Raw genomic sequence first — 9074 nt, 5'->3', positions numbered from 1 at the left:
GCTGAGTATTTATGAAAATCTGGCTAAAAAAGTCATTTTTCCCAAACAGCGGAAGAGAGCCCTGGATATGATCTGAGCACTGCTACTTAGATTACAGCTGGAAATACCAGCACTAAAAAGTTCAGGCCCAAAATATGCAGAAATAGAATCTTACCTAAGAGCATCTTAATTTTTAGGGGGGAAAAGAGGTCTTGATTTTAGGTATTATTATCTACCAAACAACTTGGTTAATACAGAATATTTCATCTCTATAATAATAAAAGGTTGCAGTTGTAAAGCACTATTTATTTTAGGTCTTAAAGTGCAGCACTGCTGTCTAGTCTATGATATGCCCAGGATTACCTGATTGTTATGTTCACAGCGTACACACAGAGAGTGTAAAACAAAACATAAACACTCTTCCTGGAAGGCTGCAATGTAACACTGCTTTACTTCTAAGAATCCAGAACTCTACCACACCACAGCCAAGTACAGAGAGAGACAAAGCAGGCTGCTCCCTAAGGCAGAGGAGCAGAACTCAGCCCACCTTGCTCTAGGCTGGCTCTTTGCAGACTGACTGCAGAGGACCCAGATACACGCTCCCTACAGAGCCCCTTCTCCTGCAAGCAAGAGCAAGAATCCCCTCAGGATTTAAAGTGACAGCTTGTAATTTTTACACAGTTTCAATACACCACACTGACCACTTAGCAAAGGGCTCTCTAGTCAGCCATTCCTCTGGGACTCAGGAAACAAGAATCTGGAGGAATTTTTACTCTGAATTTCCAGGCCCAAGTTTTCATTAAAATCCTTCATTCACATATTTGGGGTCAGACTCTCTCATGTAGCTGAGCCCCTCTGAGCTCAGGGGAGTCGGGGTGTCAGGAAGCTGGTCACAGCTCTGATCCTGAGGGCCAGTCTGCACCTGCTGCAGCCTTGGGGAAAGTCAGAGCAGTCTAGGGAAGTGAGGAACACCGGCTCACTTGGACTAGGCCGGGGGAGGATGAAGATGGGTGCAGCATAGCAGAGCTCCTCCCTGTCCCGAACACGCCTCCCCCATGAGTTAACCATAGTCAGTAAGAAGACTAAAGCTTGGACTTTCATTGGCTTAATAATAAAGCACAAAGGAGCCACATCTCACTGTATGTTTCCCTGTGAGATTCTTGTAACTGTCCACGTCACCACAGTCGAGTGTCCGCCTTCATCCTGCACGTGTTTGCTTCCAACTAGTCAATGACACTTTCTCTTGCAGAGCTGTTTTTCCCGAGGGTCAGTCCCTGGATGGTGACTCTGAGGGTGATTCTGGCTGTTCTCATTGCCCTGGCCAGTTACTGCTTCTGGAGGCAACACAGAGCAAAAGGTAAAGTAACAAGGGAGAGGCTTGATGAGAGACAGACAGACAGACAGATTTATAACCAAAACCAAAAGCCGAGAGACAGGGATTAAGGGTTTTTTTTTAATGTCCAGAGGAGTTTCAGGCAGTGGGAGCTGGGCTGAGGGTGAAGGGGGAGCTGAATAAATTATGACTTCACATTTGAACTGAGAAGCATCAAGTGGTTTCACCCCTTCGGCTCTCACCAAGGCACCCGCTGGAATGTGACTCTGAGCTATTCCGTGGGGTCAGCCCTGCTCCAGCTGAAACACAAACGTGAGGCTCAGTGAGCTGGGCTTGGAGCTCCGACATGTGTAACTGGGCTGCTTGCAGGAAAACCAGAAAGCAAAGTAGGAGGAGAAAAGGGGCTTCTTAGGGCTCAGTTCTGCCCCCCTGTCTGTGCATGGATCCCCTCTTGTCCCTGTCTAGGTAAGTAGGAGCTGTGGATGGGCAAAGTAGTGGCTGTGCAAATGGAAAGGGTAACAGTTACCTTATCTACACTAAGATTTGCCCAGCCTGAGATCCTGCTACAGGACTAGGGCAATGAACTCTCTACTGCAGTGTAAGTGCTCAGCTGGAGTTTTTTCTCTGGTCTCAAAGGGCAGAAATTGGCCTTCAGTGATCTCTGTGTTTATAGGGAGCTGAATACTCAATTTTTGTTTAATTTAATCAGTACCAGCATGCAAACCCCCAAGACACCTTTTAAAGTACGCCCCAGAGGACTTTTCTCCCTTTGAAGTGCTGTGAACTTTATGTAGAAATTTGCAAGTATAGGAAGAAGTGGGAAAGGGAAATGTCTATTAAAATGATTTTTCAGTGAGGACGGAAGCAGGTAATTCAAAGAAGCAGAAAGGAGCCGTGCTTTTACTTGTGAAAGTTGGAACTGGATGTTGTGTGTTTAGAACTGTCACCTTCCCACACTGTCAGCACCAGGTTTGAACTGGTTAATTTGTGGTTTGAATGGATACAGGATGCGCATTGAGCCCATGTTTAGGTGACAGGGATTATCTCATTTCGAGTTGTATGTAAAATGTGTCTATGTGCCCAGAGAGAGCTATGTTGGGCTCATTTCCAAACACTAACAAATCAGACCAATTAACTGTCACTGTCTTGTTTCACGGGCCTTGGAGAGAATTCTCTGCTGCAGCTGCACGGCTGTGCGGTCTGGCTAGGAGTGCTGTAACAAAACAAACACACTCTGGATTTGCACAGCTGCCCTGAGACGCTGCTCGCACTGGGGCACAAGATGGTCTAGCTCAGGCTGTGCTCAGAAGTGACTGTCAGACATGACGCTACCTCCATTTCCTGCAGTGTTTGTATCCCAGGCTGACACACCCCGTGGACGAGCTCCACGTGTGATGCCTTCAAGGTCCATCCACACCCCCTCCCTGGCTGAGCACCCAGCTAAAGAAAGGCACCTCCACCATGTTCTTAGCTGGGCACCTCCCACTAACCTGGCCTTACAGGGATCTGTTCCCATGTCTCACTGGGACCAGGGGGCAGGTACCATCCCCATGATCAGGAGCTGGCCTGGGATGGGAGTGCAGGGACCTCCACAGGGACCCATCTGTGTCTCTCCATGTGTCTGTCTATTTGTTTCTCATTTCATAACGACAGCCCAGCTGCATTAAACAATAACAGGAACTTCACCATAAACATGATAGAATGAAATCTCACCTCTCACTCTTTTCTCTCTCTAGAGATGCTGCGATCTGAACTGGAGAGCGAGAAAGGTCAGTGTCTGGGCCAGTTATATTAACTGACATAATGGTTATCCCCAGAAATATGATTGGGGGGCGGGAGGGTATCTCACCTCTCACCCTTCTCTCCATCTAGAGCAGGGGTTTTCTACCTGTGGTCCATAAATCCTTGGAGGTGCGCAGACTACATCTAAGTTTTCCAAAGGGTCTGTACCACCATTTCAGATTTTTGGGGGATCCACAAATAAAAAAAGGTTGAAAACTACTGCCCTAGAGACTCTGCAATCTGAAGTGGAAGTGAGAAAAGTCAGTCTGGGCCACTTACATTAACTGACAGGGTTATTCCCATAAATAGAAGAAGGTAAAATCTTACCTCTGACCCTCTTTCCCCTCTAGAGACACTGCGATCTGAACTGGAGAGCAAGAAAGGTCAGTGTCAGGGACCAATGGGGTGGGATAAAGGTTTATATGTGAATGTTTCCCAGAAATGTGGAGGCTCAGAAAACTAGAGATTGCCAGGCAGGGGAGACATTTGGAAGGAAGCCAAAGGGAGGCTGTGACTCAATGTAAAGTTCGTCACAGGCCGGGGATTCCCTCGCTCAGCCCAAGGGCACGGCTGGGCCTGGAGGGCCCATGGGAAGCGATGGCTCAGGCTGTGGCTATGAAGCTGTGTGGGCTGCAGCGCCCACAGCAAGGACGTTGCAGAGCTGTGGGGAGCAGTAATGGGGTGGGGAATGCAGCAGAGCCCTCCATTTGGCTGTGGGGGGCAGGTATTTGACAGATACAATTCTGATGGGGCAGGAGGGGGCTACATGTGTGTGCTGGAGAAAGTGTAAAACACACGTGGGCTGGAACAATTGCAAATAACGTGCTGGTGTTTAAATGGGTGATGGGGAATGTCTCCGTATCAGCACCAGAGCCCAAGCAGCGAGTTCATGGCTGCTGCCACTGGAACAGACGGGCTCTGCAGGGGAGGGGCCCGATTGTCCTAAAAAACCTCCCAGAAATTACAGAAACAGCACCCTGAGCCCAGGCTCTGAGTAGCCCTAGCCCAGCTGGGACAGGGTCGTCTCTGGGGACTTGTCCAGTGTTGGGATCTGGATGAGCTCCACGTGGGAAAGAGCTGATCTTAGAGGTGATGCCTTCAGGGTCCATCCACACCCTCCTCCCCGGCTGTGAGCTGAGCACCCAGCTAAAGAAAGGCAGTGTTCTTAGCTGGGCACCTTCCAAGCCTGGCCTTACAGACACCAGGGGGCAGGTTCATCCCCAAAATCAGGAGTGGGCTGGGAGGGAGTGCAGGGACCTCCAAATGTGTCCGTGCTCTATTTCATAACGACAGCCCAGATGGGAACTTCACCATAAACATGATAGAATGAAATCTCACCTCTCACCCTTCTCTCTCTCTAGAAACGCTGCGATCGGAACTGGAGAGCAAGAAAGGTCAGTGTCTGGGCCACTTACATTAACTGACTCTACAGTTATTCCCATAAACACAACAGGTTGAAATTTCACCTCTCACCCTCTTCTCTCTCTAGAGACGCTGCGATTGGAACTGGAGAGCGAGAAAGGTCAGTGTCTGGGCCAGTTACATTAACTGAGGTAAAGGTTATCCCCATAAATATGACAGAATGAAGCCAAAGGGAGGCTGTGACGCAGTGTAAAGATCGTCACAGTACGGAGATTACCTCGCTCAGCCCAGGGAACATGGCTAGGCCTGGAGAGCCCATTGGAAGTGATGGCTCAGGCTGTGGCTATGGAGCTGTGTGGGCTGCAGCACCTGCAGCAGGGACACTGCAGAGCTGTGGGGAGCAGTGATGGGGTGGGAAATGCAGGAGAGCTCCCCCCATTCAGTTGTGGGGGGAGGTATTTGCACAGAGACAATTCTGATCGAGCAGGAGGGGGCTACATGTGTGTGCTGGAGAAAGTGTAAAACACACGTGGGCTGGAACAATTGCAAATAACGCACTGGTGTTTGAATGGGTGATGATGGGGAATGTCTCCGTATCAACACCAGAGCCCAAGCAGTCTGAGCTCAGGGCTGCTCGCAGGCTCAGACGGGCTCTGCAGGGGAGGCGCGCAATTGTCCTAAGAAACCTCACGAGATTACAGAAACAGCACCCTGAGCCCAGGCTCTGAGTCCCAGCCCAGCTGGGACAGGGTCATTTCTGGGGACTTGTCCAGTATTGGGATCCTTCACAGGGGATCCCCTGGTGTCCTGGCCTTACCACAGCCATGTAAAGAGAGAAGGGGCAGGATTTCCCCCTCAGTGACCATGTGCTGTATGTGTGTGCAGGTGCATTTGTTCTGGTACCCAGGAGGCATTAGATACTGGGGAGAGAAGGGAGGGGAGGGGGAATGTGTCTCCTCTCTCCCTTCCCTGTTTTAGTGTGAGCGGAGATTACTCTATATTTGGATCGAGGTCGGACTGGGAGGGGCTTGAATTCACTGTTCCTCACCCCAGCAACTTTAGAAAGCAGGTAGCTGCCCCACTGCCCAATGTCTGCCAGTGCCCCACTGCCCCCTCCCCAGTACCTGCCCTTGCATCCAGCAGGGAAGGAGAAGCACATGAGCTGGGTGTTTCCGCTAAAATGATCAGCAGTGAGATAATTGCAAATGGTGACAATTAAATTGCCATTGATAAGGCCCGAGTGCCAGCATCCCAGCCCCACTGTGATGACTGTGAGCAGCAAACAGCGCTGTCTGCAGACTCAGGCAGATCTCACGGGGCTGGTGCACTGGTTACACCCAGGTCACTTGCTCAGTGCCACCTTCATACCCATAAAGAGCTGGACACATTTTTATAAATGGGGGGTGGGATTTTCTCCCCCACCCCTCCCCCACTGTGTTCATTAAAAGAACCAGAGCAGCGTAAAAGGGCTTCAAAGAGCTTGGATCCAGCAGGGTGAGGATTCCTCCAGCTCAGGCAGTGCAGAGAACAGCTGCAGGTGCTCTCTGAGGACCCACTCACAAGCCCTGTTGTGGGGTGTGTGGAGATGGGACTGGGAACAAGAAGGACGTGTCGGGATGGAGCCACAGCGCACAGAGCTGCCGAGATCCTGGGCCGTGCTGCTGCCCACAGGCACCCAAAGCTGCTGTAACTAAAGGCACAAGCTAAGGCAGAAAACCTCACTCCTACTAGGGAATAAGAGCGCTGACGTGGGGCGTTACACCGGTGTGATCAGAGCGGTTTAAATTCCCACCTTATCTTACACTGGTGTAACCTTCCCCTGCAGACAAGCCCTGGGTTACAGTGGGGGCTGCTTTGGCACCCAGAGCACCCAGGATCAGCAGGATGCTGGGGGGAGGGAGAGGGGTTAAAGCCGCCTTCACCTTCACGTGACCCCAGTCTGCGGGTTCCCAGCACAGAATCTCACCCTGAGAGCTTAGATCCCGGAGCACAATTACGTGGCAATTCTGTAACTAGAGGGTCGCTCACTTCATTGCTTACATTGGCCCAGTGGTGCCTCCACGTGGACTCCTCAAACCCTCCCCCCACCTTCAAATGGGCCCCTCCCCCACACACACACTGGCCATCACCCTACTGATTTTTGTGAAAAGTAGAAAACTGGAAAAAACTCATTTCCACTAAAATCAGGCTTTTCTGATTTTCACCCAAATCAATGGGGCTCTGACCAGAGTGGGGCGGCGAGGGGCCTGGCTGGAATATGGGGGTGAGGAGCCCAGTGGGCAGGGGCTGGCTGAAGAGGAGGCAAGAAATCCAACTGGGATGGCTGAGTGCAGTGGGATGAGGGGCCTGCTGACCCTAACTCTAACCTCACCCTCACCTTAAACCCTAACCCTGAGGTTACAGCCTCACCCCGTATCCTGAGGAATCAAATGGTGATTTTAGTGGCAATCAGGTTTTTAAAGATTTCCATTTTTCACGAGAATCACCAGGGTTCTGCCCAGTGATTGCAAGAACATGCCCATTCCAGACAGACAGAAACGCCATCGAGTTCAGTGTGGGGCCTCCCTTCACTCAGCCGATAGGGACAGGAGACAGCCATTTACTCAGCGTTTTAACTGCACTAGGCGCTGTGTCCCCAGGATAACGCTGGCAGCGGGAATAGCTGGGCAGAGCCCTGTGTGTGTTCTAGCTTCTACCAGCAGAAAAATGACTCTGTGAGTTTGCACTAATTGAAGTTAAATCTTCTCCCTTGTAACACCCCTCTCCTGTCATTGACTTGCAGCGGCGCATCTGGCAGAGAAAGGTACGGTCGGTCCCTTGGTTCAGTGGGATGGGAGAGGAGGGGGAATCTCAAACTATACAACAAGTTGCACAGACCCCAGGGCAGCTATTGGGAGCTCTCACTATGAATCGAGTCAGTCTGGTTTGTGCCGTGCACGGGGAAGCTCTGCCCCTTGTCCCGCACACTCAGCGCACGGAACGAACAGACCCAGACCCAGGCCTGACAACAGCAATTCTGGGCTGCAGGGCAGAACAGCTGCTGGCCCGCTCATCGCCATGTCCCTCACCCCCCTCCCGCTCAGCCCCACTGCTCAATGCTCACTGCATCCCTCCTTCCCCTTTGCTGCTCCGTCTGCCTCCTCTCTTCCACACCTACCTTCCCTCGAGGCAGGGGGGCTGAGCGGGGAAGGGGGGCTGTGGAAGACAGGAGGGGGGCCAAGAGTGGAGGGGGCGGGAGGAGGGACCTGGTGAGAACGCTCACCCAGTGGGTGAGGGAGGGAGGGAGGAACCTGCGTGTGAGCAGGCCAAGGGGGAAGGGACAAGGGCGAGGCCTGGGGCAGGCGGGGGTGGAGGTGTGGGTAGGTCCACAGGTGGAAGAGGCGGATCTGGGAACGAGCCTCCCCAAGGAGAAGCTTCACCCGTCGCCCATGGTATGTAGCCCTCTGCCCGGGACCTTTAAAATTGCCCCTTTGCCCCCTGCCATGGCCGGGCCTGCCCAGCCCCCACGCACTGAACCCAGGGGATTTATTGCTCCCACACGGCGGGGGAGGGAGCAGGTTTGGGGTCACTCTGCGACCGTGTCCCAGCGACGTGCCCATGCTGGGAGCTGCTGCAGCACTTCACACCCCCGGGGTGCCCCTGGCAGGCAGAAGGTGGCAGGGACGCGGTGGCTGATGATGTCATCACGCTGCTTGTCACAGTGTCACTCGCCCATCTTCTCTCTGTGCTGATTGGCTGCCGGCTCCGACCCCCTCACACCCAGTCCTGTCACCCCAACCTCCCCCACCCCCGTCCTGCTCCCCTGCCCTCCCTTTCCACGTAGCTCGTCCCCTCCCCCCCCACAGCGCAGGGTGATTGTTAAAGGGTGGCACTGATATGCCACAGATGGACATGTGTCTCTCCATGTGTCCGTCTATTTGTTTCTCTATTTCATAACAACAGCCCAGCTGCCCAAAACAATAATAGGAACTTCACCATAAACATGACAGAATGAAATCTCACCTCTCACCCTTTTCTCCCTCTAGAGACGCTGCGATCAGAACTGGACAGTGAGAAAGGTCAGTGTCTGAGCTACTTACATTAACTGACATTACAGTTATCCCCATAAATATGACAGGAGGGTATCTCACCTCTCACCCTTTTCTCCCTCTAGAGCCGTGGTTTTCAACCTGTGTGCCACAAATCCCTGGAGGGCCGCAGACTATGTCCACAAATGAAAAAAGGTTGAAAACCACTGCCCTAGAAACTCTGCAATCTGAACTGGAAGTGAAAAAAGTCAGTGTCTGAGCCATTGCTCCACTGCCCCTCTCCCCAGTATCTGCCCTTGCATCTAGCAGTGAAGGTGAAGCACACATGTGACCCATCGTGCCTATGGTAGCCACCTGAAAATGCCAAGGTCAGGGCAGGCTGCAAAAGGAGAGCAGATTCTCCCAGCACTGGTGGGTGACACTGAAGTCAGACTTTCCAACCAGCCACAAACAGTGCTTCTGATTCCCCACACTGGTTATCAAGAAGCTAAAACAAAATATACACACAGCCCCCTTCAGTGCATGTCAGTCTCTGGCTCCCAATCAGCCACGAGGTCCAGTAAAGAGACCAGTTATTTAAACTCTGTGCT

At 52.1% G+C, this 9074-nt stretch overlaps 1 long non-coding RNA gene across 1 annotated transcript; it reads left to right on the top strand.

The window, feature by feature from the left end:
• The first annotated feature begins 1225 nt into the window (after window positions 1-1225).
• On the top strand, window positions 1226-8514 carry LOC137160151 (uncharacterized). The gene is made up of 3 exons (XR_010921800.1): window positions 1226-1336; window positions 7239-7259; window positions 8482-8514. It is a non-coding gene; the product is annotated as an uncharacterized lncRNA (long non-coding RNA).
• The last annotated feature ends 560 nt before the right edge of the window (window positions 8515-9074 follow it).

This window comes from Emydura macquarii, unplaced genomic scaffold, assembly GCF_026122565.2.
Source record: "Emydura macquarii macquarii isolate MOO-44397 ecotype Brisbane River unplaced genomic scaffold, CSIRO-AGI_Emac_v2 contig_2151, whole genome shotgun sequence".
In the NCBI taxonomy this organism is placed as follows: Eukaryota; Metazoa; Chordata; order Testudines; family Chelidae; genus Emydura; species Emydura macquarii.
The sequence above is the reverse complement of the archived record's forward strand: the minus strand, read 5'-3'. Positions and strand labels throughout refer to the sequence as shown.